Source organism: Geotrypetes seraphini, chromosome 6 (assembly GCF_902459505.1).
Source record: "Geotrypetes seraphini chromosome 6, aGeoSer1.1, whole genome shotgun sequence".
Taxonomy (NCBI): Eukaryota; Metazoa; Chordata; class Amphibia; order Gymnophiona; family Dermophiidae; genus Geotrypetes; species Geotrypetes seraphini.
In genome coordinates this window covers 119,181,231-119,195,671 of record NC_047089.1, presented here as the reverse complement: position 1 = coordinate 119,195,671, position 14,441 = coordinate 119,181,231, and the positions used below count along the sequence as shown (strand labels likewise).

Sequence of the window (14,441 nt, the reverse complement as noted above, 5' to 3'; positions counted from 1 at the left end):
AAGTAACTGTGCTTTATGTACAGTACAGGTACCTGGTAGAAGCAGCAAGAGGAAACTGCCAGTCTGTACATTTTGTTGTCTGTCTTTCATTTTCTTTAGACTAATTTAAAGGCAGCTGTTGATGGCATACTTTTGCAGGGTCAGTAGTTACAGGGGCAGTAGCCTCCAGAATTATGTGGTACTGTTTTATCATGTATATTTACAATATATACCAATAAAAAGTAAATTGTTTTAAAACATCTTTACAACTCTACAGCCCCACCCAAACTAAAGATCAATAGCCAAGAGGTTATAAAGCAATGAGTTTATTATATTGACCAAAGTTTTCAAAGAAGAGTGCAGTTGACAGTGATGGTGTAATCAGGGATTTTTTTTTTAGGGGGGTACTCATGGATACTAAGAAAGTACCGGCACCTTTTTCATTGCTTGATAAAAATGACCCATGGTCCCCAAGTATTAATTAAAGACCTCAGGTTCTGCAAACTCAGTGCTACTTTTTTATGGCTTCTGTGGCTTGTTGCAGGGGGCCTGGCTACTGTACAGACCAGGATGTGTTCTTTCAGTACGTATTGCTCCCTAAGCTTTCTCATGACCAGATTCAGGTATTGAATGTCCCCATCACATGCTTGGAGGTAGAGACTGGTATTAAAGGGTTTAAACTTACCAAATCTCCTGAACCCGACTGCTATGGGCCAGAATTTTACAAGATCTTATCAGATATCATTTTACCACACCTGGGCTCAGCCTACAATGCTTTGCAATCTCAGAATTGCATAGACCGCTACAATTTTGCCTATGCGGTCTTAATGCCCAAACCTGGTAAGGACCCCTCTCAGGTGGTGTCTTACAGACCCATATTACTCCTTAACCATGATGTGAAATTGTTGGCGGCGTTACTTGCCAAACGCTTGAATGCCTTTTTACATATCTTCATTCACGAAGACCAGGTAGGCTTTGTGCCTGGGTGGTATGCCTCAATGAATTTAACTAGAGCATTGATGGCCCTCTATTCTAGGAGGGGGGAGGGGTGACAGTAGGCCTGGATATGGAAAAGGCATTCAATAGCATTTCCTAGTCTTATCTCTTTTGGGTCATGGGCCTTCACAGGTTGGAGGGCAATTTTCTAAAGTGGGTGCACAGTTTATACTTTCCCCCCAGGCTAGGCTTCTTGTTAATGGATATCTTACTCCACCCTTCCCTTTGGAGCGGGGAACATGTCAGGGATGCCCGTTATCTCCGCTTCTTTTTCTTCTGGCTATTGAACCTCTGGCTGCCAAGATAAGATCATACCCTATTATTTTGGGTATTACAATAGGAGCCAGGAAGGGCCATATAAACCTATTTGCTGATGACATTCTTTTATACTTAGAACAGTCCCACTTGTATTTACCAGTGGCACTCACTATTGTACAGCCTCAGAGTTAATTGCGCCAAATCTGAACTCTTACCCTTGGCCTCTAGCCGACATGAGCGCTGGCATGACGATCTACCTGTACCTCATGTCTAGAAACCAATGTAATACTTGGGAGTCTACCTGAGTATCCATCCTAAACTCAGATACCAATATAATGTTCTTTATCATACTGAGACTATATGTACCCTTTGTGTAAAATGGAAGGATTTGCCGCTTTCCCTTTGGAGTCGCTTGGCTTTGTTTAAGATGGCCTTATTACTAAAGCTTCTTTATCCGCTGCAAATGGTTTCCCTGTGGATTACTAATAAAGATGAACGAGCCTTTAAATCTATTCTTATTTCCTTTCTCTGGCGTAACAAAGCAGCTAGGATTAGTTTTGCTACCCTGACTCTGGACAAAAATCTGGGTGGCTTGAACCTCCCAGATATTCGATTATACAATGTGGCCTTGTTGCTACATTTTGTACACAAGGGTATCACAGGGATGCTATAAATTTTCCCCCTCAGGCTGGATGACTGCATGGTGTGCGCCTCATTCCTTCAGTCACCGAGGCCCAAAATCTATATATACCGCGTATCAACAAGGGATCAAAGAGGAAAAAGAACAAAGAACTGGGGTGTCTCACTGTAGAGGTGGAGAAAGCCATCAGAAACAGGAAAACTTTGTTTAAGGAATGGAAAAGGTAAAAAAATGGACGAAAACTGAAACAAGAACAAACAACATCAACGCAGTTGCCATAAGGCAATAAAAAGGGCCAAAAGAGACTACGAGAAAAAATAGCCAAGGAAGCAAAGAACTTCAAGCTGTTCTTTCCATATATTAAGGGGAAACGATCCTTGAAGGAAGCGGTGGGACCATTGGATGATCATGGAATAAAGGAGGACAAAGCAATCGCTGACAAATTGAACACATTTTTTTTCCATCTGTATTTATTGAAGAAGATGTACACAGCATACTGGAACCCATCAGGCTATATGCTGGAAATGAAGACGATGAGGTGTATAGGGAGATTGATAGGCTTAAGAGCGATAAATCACCGGGACCGGATAGCATCCATCCGAGGGTCATCAAGGAACTGAAAGGGACCATAACTGAATTGCTTCAACTAATAGCTAATCTGTCAATCAAATCGGGAAAGATTCTGGAAGACTGGAAGGTGATGAATATTATGCCGATCATCAAGAAAAGTTCGAGGGGAGATCTGGGAAACTACAGACCGGTGAGTCTGACCTCGGTACCGGGAAAGATGGTAGAGTCACTGATAAAGGACCGCATCATTGATCATCTTGACGGACTCAGGCTGATGAGGACCAGTCAGCACGGTTTTAGCAATGGCAGATCGTGTTTGACGAACTTGCTGCACTTCTTTGAGGGAGACAAGGGCGACTCGGTCAACATTGTATATCTGGATTTTCAGAAGGCATTTGACAATGTTCTGCATGAACGACTACTTCAGAAAATTGTGAGCCAAGGAATCGAGGGTGAAATACTCATGTGGATTAAAAACTGGCTAGAGCATAGGAAACAAAGAGTGGGGATAAAAAGACAATGCTCAGACTGGAAGAGTGTCACCCAGTGGGGTACCGCAGGGCTCAGTGCTTGGACCCGTGCTCTTCAACATCTCTATAAATGATCTAGACATTGGTACGATGAGTGAGGTGATTAAATTTGTGGACGATACAAAGTTATTCAGAGTAGTGAAGACACAGGGGGATTGCGAAGATCTGCAACATGACATAATCATGCTCGAGGAATGGGCATCAACATAGCAGATGAGATTCAACATGGATATGTGTAAAGTGATGCATGTAGGTAATTAAAATCTCATGCACGAATATAGGATGTCCGGGGTGGTACTTGGAGAGACTTCCCAGGAAAGAGACTTGGGAGTTATGACCGACAAGTCGATGAAGCCATCCATGCAATGTGCGGCAGCGGAAAGGGCGAACAGAATGCTGGGAATGATAAAGAAGGGGATCACGAACAGATCAGAGAAGGTTATCATGCAGCTGTACCAGGCTATGGTGCGCCCTCACCTGGAGTACTACGTACAGCACTGGTTGCTGTACATGAAGAAGGACATGGTACTACTCGAAAGGGGTTGGAGGAGCTGCCATACAGCGAAAGATTAGAGAAACTGGGCCTCTTCTCCCTCGACCAGAGGAGATTGAGAGGGGACATGATCGAAACATTCAAGGGGATAGACTTAGTAGATAAGGACAGGTTGTTCACCCTCTCCAAGGTAGGGAGAACAAGAGGGCACTCTTTAAAGCTGAAAGGGGATAGATTCCGTACAAATGTAAGGAAGTTCTTCTTCACCCAGAGAGTGGTAGAAAGCTGGAACGCTCTTCCGGAGGCTGTTATAGGGGAAAACACCCTCCAGGGATTCAAGACAAGTTCCTGCTGAACAAGAGCAGGCGCTGGTAGGGCTAGTCTCGGTTAGGTTGCTGGTCTTTGACCAGAGGGCCGCAGCGTGAGTGGACTTCTGGGCATGATAGACCACTGGTCTGACCCAGCAGCGGCAATTCTTATGTTCAATAATTTTTTTTAAGACCCTACCCTCCTAAAATAAATATTGAATAAGTTAACGGTTCTGTTATAGAGAGCAAATTTGACATTGTTGACCAAGCTTTACTCCAATAAGAAGCAACAAATGGACATTAAATATCATAAGTTCTACAGTTCAAATTGTATACTTGCAAGTCCAGCAAAATTTCCCCTTGGAGTCATCTATTTTTGATTGTTTAACCAGAGTCCATAATATTTTAAGCATTAGAAAAAAGGAAGAATGCATTAATCTTGCCGAATTTAATGACGTAACTGAACTGAGATTCATCCAGATTTGTATCCAAATCAAATTCACAAGTACTCTGCGTCCCTTTAGGCAACCTGCATATATTTAGCTTTAAATGCTTATACCATTGAGTAGCTGCCTTTCTACAGTTCAATAAAGAAGAGCAGAGTAAAGGTCTGCATGGAAACAGGGATTGCGGGAATCCTACGGGGATCCCGCAGGTTTCCCCCCCTTACCCATGGGACTTCCTTGGGGACCACCCTCTGACTCACGGGACTCCCACCGAGACCCACTTCTGGCCCACGGGGTCCCCCCCAGGCCCACAGGACTCCCACGGGGACAGAATCGGGGTTTCTAAGGTCTACCTTATGCTGCGTGACCTCCATGGATCGAACTATAATTTAATTAAGAGACCGTCGCTGCTACGGGAACAGCGGACTAGAGCCATGCTGAGCAGTGAGCTCTAGAGAGTGTAAGAGGGTGCTTAGGACAATGAGTCCAGATGCACAGATCAAGCAGATAGGCTGCTTGAATGGGACAAAGAAGCCAGAGACTAATCCCATCTCCATGCCTGCAAGTATCACACCCTCCTTTATCAATTAAATTAACCATTGTTTCAAACAGTTTACAAATTCTAAACAGAAAGATACTGGGACATACAATAGTTTCTATATTCAAAATAAGATTCCAAGGTATAAAAGCCTCCTCTCTGCTCTATCAATCTATCTATCTATCTTTGGAGGAGAGGGGTAGTGACTCTCCCTCTCTTTCTCTGTCTATCCTTCCCTTTATCTATGGAACACAAAGTTTAGACCATCCACCTTTTCTCTCTCTGGCTCTCCCTAGAACTGCAAGCTTCTATGTCTCTCTTTTCCTCTGAACTCTGTAAGGCAGGGAAACTGCTTTGCTCTCTACTTAATTGTAATGCTTCATTGTAATGCTTATAAATATTGCTTTTCTGTAAGACTATTTCTATAATATATTCTTTATGCAACCAACTCTGGCTATGCCTCTTTTATTCTACTTTCTGGTGAGTCATCTGTGAGGGAACTGAACCTGGGACCTGGCGTTTGTCAGGGCGCCTCGCACTTAATCCCTACCACCTAATATTGTGGGGGCCACTAGCAAACCTGACAGATACGGTCACCTGACCTGAGCCAATCCCCCCTCAAAGGGAGCCGAGAAGGAGGATGATCCCCGAGGACACCAGAGGAGCCAACACGAGCCCTGAGCTGAGGAGGACCCAACTGAGCTGATCCCAAGGCCTTGACAGAGACCCGATCGTGGTTAGGATTTTTTTTCTTGTTTTTGATACAATTTTAACTAAATATTAAACTCTTTATTTGCCAGCCTATCTGTGTGTCAGCCTCGTGACGAGGAGTGCCTGTGGGTTATCCTTATCCTGGTCCTGGTCACTTTTGGTTGGGCCAGGTTAAATTTGCCAGTCAGCTCCAAATTAATAGACATCTGCATTTTAAAGGAAAGTGATATGTTAGCATAAATGATGGCAGCAGATAAGGATCACAAGGGAGGATCTGGTGGAGATCAGAAGTTCTGATCTCCGAGCTTCCCTTGCGATCCTTATCTGCTGCCATCATTTATGTTTACATACCAGTTTCCTTTAAAATTGTAACACATGAACTTCCGGTGACGTCACGATCCAGGATGGAGGGTTAGGGACTTTGCTCTGACTCTCCCCTCCAGAGCGCATTACTTTCCCGTTGCGGGACGCCGAATTCTGAGAGCCCGAGGTCGGAAGAGTGTGGGGGAAGCTCGGGGCGCTTGAGTGATGCCTTCAAAAAAACGAGTGGAGCCCGGCAGATTGTCGGAGCGTGGAGGCGAGCAGGGAGGCCTCCGCCACGTGCGCGGGACCTCGGGCTTGTCCGCGCGCGAGTCAGGAGACAGCGCGTCGGAAGAAGAGTCGGAGCGCGGTGCTTCCCCGAGGCTACGGCGAGCAGGGTCGGCGGCGGCAGTTACGAAAGCCGACCTGAAACTGTGGGCTACGGAAATTAAAGAGGAGGTGGCGGCTGTGAAAGGCAAAATAAAAGAGGCTGTAAAAGAGATAAGGCAGGACTTTGCAGACTTGCTGGGCAGAGTGGAGGACACTGAAAAGCGCCTGGGAGAGCAAGAAGAGTCGGTTCAGGGGCTCACAACTCAGGTGAAGGCAGTCCAGAAAGATCTTCTGGACTGCTGTGCACAGGTGGAAGACCTGGAAAATAGGTCCCGACGGAACAATGTTCGGATCCGGGGAGTTCCGGAAACAGCTGAGTATGGGGACGCTGTGGCAGTGGTGAAAGAGCTCAGTCGGTTCCTGCTGGCTGATGGTGGAGCCCCTGATAACACTTCTGGGGGCCTGAGAGTGGACAGGGCGCACCGAACCCTGGGTCCGAAGAATGGGGATTACCCGAGAGATATTATTGCTTGCATTCACCATTTTCCGGATAAGGATCGTCTGGTGAAGAAGGCTAGAGACCTGGGCGTTATCAATTGGAAGAATTTGAAAGTGGAGATATTTCAGGATCTCTCGAGCATCACTTTGCAGAAGAGGAGGGAGTTTCGCCCATTGCTGGAGGTGTTGAAGCAGAACAACTTGAGATATCGCTGGCTGTTCCCGTTTGGTCTACTGGTTACTTTTAATGGAGTGCATAAGCGGGTGACGACCGTGGCGGAGCTGCAGGCGGTACTTCTGAAGGAGGGTCTGGTGAAAATGGGAGATTCTGTTCTAAGTAAAGTGACGGCGCAGAAGCTGGAGCGGTACCAGTGGAAAGCGGTGCCCCAGAGACGGAGAGGACGGCAGAGCGCTCGACAGGACGGAGAGGCAGCCGAGATGAGTGCAGCTGCGGCCCCGGACACTTGAGTGGCTGGCTGCGGGCGGGCGAGACTACCCGCTGCTGGGTCTTGGACCTTGATGCTGATCTAGTGTTGACTTTGGGAGTGTGACTGGGGATGTATGGGTGAGGATCTGGGGAATGATTGGTGGGGGGTCATGGTGCATATGAGGTGTGGATGTGGGGACGGGAGGTAGCACAAAGGTGACATGGGGGGGTGGTGAAGTCACTTGAAGTCTTGGAGGGAGTGGGGAGAATGGGAGTGTGGGTCAGGTGGGGAGGGGGGTGGGGAGAGCTGGGGAGGAGAGGGGAGGAGGGAGGGGGGAGGGACGGGGGGGGGGACTAGGTTACGGAGGGAGAGGGTGGGGGGAGGTGCAGAGGTGATGGGAGTGATGTCTATAGCCGGGGATGGGGGGGGATAATGTACTCAGATTGGGCAGTTTGAATGTTAAGGGGCTTACCATGCCACGTAAGCGGCAATTGTTGTTGAAAGAAGTTAAGCGCCTACGATTTGATATATGTTTTGTTCAAGAAACTCATTTTGTAAAAGCTGGGGAAAAGCTTGTACAGTTTCGGGAGTATCCCGTGAGGGTTTGGGCTTCTAATAGGGTGGAGCGGAAAAAGGCAGGGGTGGGGATTTTGTTCTCCCACAAGTTGCGGGTGGTCCCAGATAAGGAATGGAGGGATGAAGGAGGGAGGTGGATTATCTGGACTGGCACTGTTGATGGGACTCGGGTAACGTTGGTTAATTTATATGCACCTAACTCTCAACAGGGTCCCTTTTTCGGCCTCCTTCTGTCTAAGATCTTGTCGGTTAAGGTGGGGCCGGTGGTGGTGGGGGGGGATTTTAATTTGGTTCTTAATCCAGATTGGGATTCCACGGGTAAGGGGGGTGATAGACTTAAGAAGGATAGAAAATGTTTGGAGAGATTTCTGGAAGTTCTTAATGTGGAGGATGGGTGGCGAGTTCAACATTGGATGGGTCGGGACTACACTTTCTATTCCCCTGTACATGAGGTATACACTCGCATTGATATGGTATGTGTGGATAAAGGGTGGGGGGGTAAAGTGATAGATACCAAGATTGATACCATTGGATGGTCAGACCATGCCCCGCTCTGGGTGGATTTGAAATGGGGAGGACCTAGGGGGGGAGATACGTACTGGAGATTGAACGATGCCCTGCTGGGAGATCCGAAAATAGTACAAAAGCTGGAAACGGGGATTTATGACTTCCTAGAGTTTAATAAGGTGGATCAGTTCTCCCCCATGACGATCTGGGAAAGTTTAAAAGGGGTGTTAAGGGGGGAATTGATCTCTATAGCAGCCTATAAGAAAAAGTCCCGGCAGCAGGAGGAACTGCAGCTCCGGGAGACGCTCCGCACTCTGGTGGATCAACATAAGAGGGGACAGGGAGGACCGCAGGTGAGGCTTCGGCTTCAGGAAACCCGAATGGCCCTTGGGAAGTTGGAAGATGAGGTGATTAAGTTTAATCTTGAGAAGTTGAAGCTTAAATATTTTGAATCGGGAAATCGGGCTAGTAAGCTTTTGGCTCATAGGGTCAAATTGCAGCAGTCTAGGAGTAATATTTTGGCTATTAAGGAGCGAGATGGCACGGTACTTACGGACGAGGTAGGAATACAAAGGCGGTTTAGGGAATTTTACCAGGAGCTTTATACACCAGAGCTTAAGGGCTCGGAGGTGGAGAGCCAAGCCTATTTGAGGGATTTAGGGTTGCCTTCCCTATCTAGCTCGGATGCACTGGGGCTGGAGGGGGATATTACGGTGGAGGAGGTGTTGCATGTTATTAGACATTTGAAGCCGGGTAAGTCACCCGGACTCGACGGGTTTACTGGGCTGTTTTATAAGAAACTTTCACCCTTGGTTGCACCTTTATTGACTAGACTATTTAATTCCCTGAAAGAGGGAGAGCGCTTGCCATTCTATATGCGCTTGGCAGGGATTACGATACTCCCTAAGCCAGGGAAAGATCTGTCTGTGTGTGGTAGCTATCGACCTATCTCTCTCTTGGGAATTGATACCAAAATCCTGGCCCGTATTCTGGCCGATAGGATGGCGACCCATATGCCGGACCTGATCCACCCGGATCAGGTGGGGTTCATTGGGGGGCGGCAGGCGGCGGATGGTATTAGGCGGGTGTTGAACTTGGTGTGGGAGGCCCGTAGATCAGGGTCCCCTTGGGTGGCGGTTGCGGTGGATGCCGAAAAGGCGTTCGACCGGGTGGATTGGACGTTTATGGAGGCGGTGCTACATCAGATGGGATTTGGGTCGCGATTCATCTCTTGGATTCTTACGCTGTATCATAACCCGATGGCTTGTGTCAAAGTTAATGGGGTCTATTCCAAGCCCTTTGAACTACATCGAGGGACGAGACAGGGGTGCCCGCTCTCTCCCCTGCTGTTTGCTTTGGTGATTGAGCCTTTGGCTCAAAGCATCCGTCTGTCTCGGCTTGTGAAGGGGGTGCAGGTGCAGGGGGGTGAACATAAACTGTCCCTTTTTGCGGATGATATCTTGGCCATTGTGGAGGGGTCGGAGAGGTCGCTGTTGGCTTTGCGGGATTTGATGCGGGATTATGGGCGGATTTCGGGCTTTAAAGCTAATTTGTCTAAGACGGAGATCTTGAATATTTCGGTACCAGCGGCGGAGGCCCTGGAACTGCAAAAGGGGGTACCATTCCGATGGGTGACGGGCCCTATTAAATACCTGGGGATATGGCTTGGGGTGGAGTGGGATACCCTGTTCCGCCTTAATTATCTCCCTTTGGGAGAGTCAATGCGAAGGGATCTTGATAGATGGGACCCTCTGTACCTTTCCTGGATGGGCAGAATGGAGGTGGTACGTATGATGGTCCTGCCCAGATTTCTTTATCTCTTTCAAGTGCTTCCGGTTGAGGTCCCTAAAGCTTGCTTTACGCGTTGGCATAGGTCCCTTCTGCAATTTATATGGAAGGGTAGGCGTCCTCGGGTGGCGAGATATGCCATGTTCAAATTTAAGGAGGAGGGAGGACTGGGGTTACCCAATCTGGAACTATACTACAGGGCGGCGCAGCTTAGGGCGGTTGTGGATTGGCATGCGGATCCAGCTAAATTGTGGGTTCGGGTGGAACAGGGTCTCTTGGGAGATCCTAGGGGCATACCGGCTCTGTCATATCTACCGTGGGTGGGCTTGAGGGAGACGGATATTGCTTCTATTGCTAATCCTTTTATAAGATGGACGCTACGGGTATGGAAGGGGGCGGGTAGAAAACTGGTGGGTAGGCTGCAGGGTCTACATTTTTTACCTATTAGGTATGCAGAGGATTTTGTTCCGGGTAGGGAGGGTGGAGTTTTTTGTAGATGGGAAAGAGGTGGGCTGAGATGGTTTGGCCAACTGTTGGAGGGGGAGCGAATTCGTGGATTTCCTGAAGTCCAAGCCTCTTTCCATTTGGAGCAGCGTGATGTATTCCCCTATCTACAGGTGAAGGATTATATTATGCGCATTAAAGCGGGGGACCCTACAGCATATAAGTGCTCGAGGTTTGAGTTAATGTTGGGGGACCCAGTGCGGCGGGGCTGCATCTCACAATTATATCGCTTACTGCTTGCCGACCCGGATCGGAAGACCACATATATGAGGGCGTGGGAGGTAGACTTAGGGCACACCTATACGATTGAGGAATGGGAACAAATAGCATTAAGAATACATCATGTGGCGGTGGCTCCACAATTGGTAGAAAACGCTCTTAAACTCCTTGTGAGATGGTATGTTACTCCTGTGGTGCTTGCAAAGATGGGTACCTCATGTGCAGGGGAGTGCTGGAGAGGGTGTGGCCTGAGGGGTACATTCTTTCATATGTGGTGGGAGTGTCCTCGTCTTGTGGACTATTGGACTCAGGTGTTCCGTTATGTGGGGGGCCTCTTGCAATGTCAATTACCATTTGGAGCGGAGACGGCCTTGCTGGGGGTACTCCCCGGGACAGTGGAGGCTACGCAGGACAAGCTGGCTAGACTGGCTTTTACAGCTGCTAGACTTGTGTTGGCATCTCTTTGGAAGAGCCCCACGATACCTACGGTAGCGATGATGCGAGTGAAATTAGGATGGGTTTGTGAGAAATTTAGGCTTTCGGCATTACTCACCCGCCAAAGGAGACAGTTTGAGGACCTATGGGGAAGGTTCCTAGAGATGGAGGGAAACTCTGAGTAATTTGTATTACATGCTTAGCTGGTGCATCCCTGAAGGGGGACCACCATTGCATCTCTTGCATATTAGGATTATGTTATGCTACTTCTTCCTTTTGGATGTTACATGTGGGGGGGGGGGAACTAGATGATATTGGGAGATGGGTAATTGAGAGGGTCAGGGGGGGGTTGGGGGGGAAGGGGAGGGGTGGGTTGGGAATGGGACATGGGGAATCTAATGTATACACTGTATTCATGAATGTATGGTTTTGATGTACAGGTGTACCTGTAGTGTCTGTAACGCAGTGGTTAAATAAAGAGTTACAAAAAAAAAAAAAAATTGTAACACATTATGCCTGTGTCTGTATTAATGTAAAGAGAAGTAACTTTAACAGAAGCAGACTAAGATGCTGGAATAAGTCTGCTGAATAATCCCTGGCACAGTGTGCAAAATGTTTGTAAAGTCCTGCAGTGGGAAGGGGTAAAACGCAGACCTCACGGACCTTGCAGATCTAAAACTGCATATCCTTAAAAATCTGAGGTCCGTGCCACTTTTAGTCTCAGCATAGGCTTAAAAATCTTCCGTTGTTTATTGACAGGTCCAGTTGCAGATTTCATGACTGCAGGTCCACCTTTTTGCTTATTCCACCACTTTCCCCACACTCTCAGCTCTGGCTCCTGGCTCTGCCTTCCCTAATGGCTAAGGAGGGAGGAGGCGCACCTTGGCTTTTGCTAATTAGCCTGATCATCCCTTCCTCCAGATCTCTCTTTCCACGCCAATTCCGAGAGCCCTCACGATATGACACTGGATAGCAAATAGTTGGGTTTTTTTGGTAGCCAAATGCCAGGCTGTTTGCAAGCATGTACTGGGTTTACCCAACACTGGATGGCAAATACTATAGCTGGGTTTTGGATTTTATTTTTTTTTTTAATGTGTTCAAAGGTCTGCAGTGCTTCTGACCTCACGGACCTCATGGATCTTAACTGCACATCCTTAAAAATTTGAGGTTCGTGACACTTTTAGTCTCGGCATAGGTTATGACAATTTAGCTCTGACGGATCCTAATGCTTTACCCTTCCTATGCCGAGAATAAAAGTGGCACGGACCTCAGATTTTTAAGGATGTGCGGTTTTAGATCCGTGAGGTCTATGAGGTCCATGTTTTATCTCTTCCCCCCTACAGTCTTCTTCCCCAAGATGACCACCCACAAGCCAAAGCCCATAGAGCAGATCAGTAATTCCTAAACTTGTCTAGGGGAAATCCCTGCCAGTCATTTTTTTTAAGGATATCCACAGTATGAGATCAATTAGCATATAGTGCCTCCTTGGTAAGCAAATCAATCTAGTGCAATAATCATTGTGGGTATCCTGAAAATCTTATCTGGTTGAGGTTCTCCCAGGACAAGTTTGGGAACTGCTGGGAGTGGGTAGAAGAGAACAGTGCTGGTGGTATGTGATTATTGAGGGGAATATTGTTAAAACCAAATTGTAGTGGCTCAGGGGTGTTGGCATGCTGGCTCATTTTTTTTCCTTTTTTCCAAATATTTTCTATCCTCTTTTTTCCATTCTTTCTGCATTCACTGTGGGAGGGGGCGAAGGGGAGGGATGGGACTTAGTCCAGTGCTGCAAGCTACTTGCTGATTGCAGTTGATGCTGTTTTTTTCTTTTTGGGAATGTTCTGTGATTTCAATTTACTGCTTCATAATTGTGGTTGTTGTCGTTGGAGTGGGACCTGATGTTTCATGTGGGAAATGAGGGGAGGGGGGTCTGATCTGTGTTTTTTGTTTTCCTTCAAAACTTTGATGACTGGCTGGCCTGGAATGTCCTCTCTGACATCAGAATTGACGTCAGAAAGAAGACTTCTTGTCGACATTAGCAGCAGCAGCTGGGAGGTAAGACTACAGTGGCGCGGAACGGGGGAAAGGAAGGATAGAAGCTTTTTTTTTTCCGCGGCAGGGAAGGAAGGATGTAGGCAGGCAAGCTGGCTGGCTTTAGCGTGGCAGGGAGGGATGGAGATAGGTAGGCAGGCAGGCAGGCTGGCTTTGGGGGTGGACAAAATCTGGAAGGCAGTGGGGGTCATAAGGAGACACTGGGGGTACTAAGGACACAGGACGGAGGCACTGTGGGCACTAAGGACATAGTATATAAACTAAAACAATAAACCCCCGTGGTATCAAAATACAAAAAATGTATACCACGCTATTCCACCGGAGAAGTGTAACACATTACACAGGCCACAGAACTGGAGCTTACGCACAGCTGCCCAATCACAACCGAAAGATCAGCGTAGTCTTGCTCCTAGTTGCTCCAGTCATCGGCCAGGAAACTTTTAACTATAATACTCATTCTAGCTTATTTAAACTTTATTGTTCTATTGTTCTATTTTTCTTAAATGTAAACCATTTTTCTTTAATTTAATTTAAACTTCATTTAAAACCATAAATATTTGCTTATTTGCAAATATTTTTCATTTCAGCATTTGCACTTATCCGGTATATTGAAAGGATGACAAAAAAAGAGGTCACTTATCTTGGGCAGTACTTGATTGAGAAATGCCTCTATATTTATCTCTAACAGTGCTGTGCTGCTTTCTATAAATGCCGACGCGGTCAGCGTTTCGCGGACTCTATTCCCATCCGCTGCTTCAGGGCCAGCACCAAGGCATCCTAAATTCAAAAAGCTTAGTTAGCTCTCCATATGCTTATACAGTATATACTTAAATATCTAAAACATTACTTACATAACTTTATTTCCTCCGTCAGCGATTTCAAACACCATCAAAATGGCGACAGCGTTGTTTTTATATACTCAAAATTTAACGTAATGACATGAGACCCTGCTAAGAAAAAAAAGCTCCTCCCACCTTATCCTATTGGTTACGGATTTTCAAAGACTTGCTCACTCTACATCCACAAACTCATTCATTCCCAACTCATACAAATGTTGTCACTAAATCATTTTGTTCAAGCCATAAAGGCTCAAAGTAGTAAGCTGATAAATCCAACACTCGATCCATATTCAGGATTTAATGTAATGATGTAAGATTATATAAACTCATTACTCAACAACAACAATCTCGTCCACTCCCAACTAATAGAAATGTTGCCATTCCATGATTTTATTCAAACCATTGGGGCTCAATGTATTAAGCTGATAAATCCAGCGTTGTTCGCGCTGAGCCAAATATCGCATGAAATCACCGCCATGGACTCCTTGCTTCATTCTCT

The 14,441-nt window shown here is 46.8% G+C and overlaps 1 protein-coding gene across 2 annotated transcripts in view; it reads right to left on the bottom strand.

The window, feature by feature from the left end:
- Positions 1-14,441, bottom strand: part of SLC10A2 (solute carrier family 10 member 2) — a 502,525-nt gene that overhangs the window by 224,582 nt on the left and 263,502 nt on the right. For both annotated transcript variants that reach the window (XM_033948187.1, XM_033948186.1), the window contains exon 2: positions 13,744-13,880. The gene's annotated coding sequence lies outside the window, so the exon portion shown is untranslated. The remainder of the gene's footprint in view (positions 1-13,743; positions 13,881-14,441) is intronic.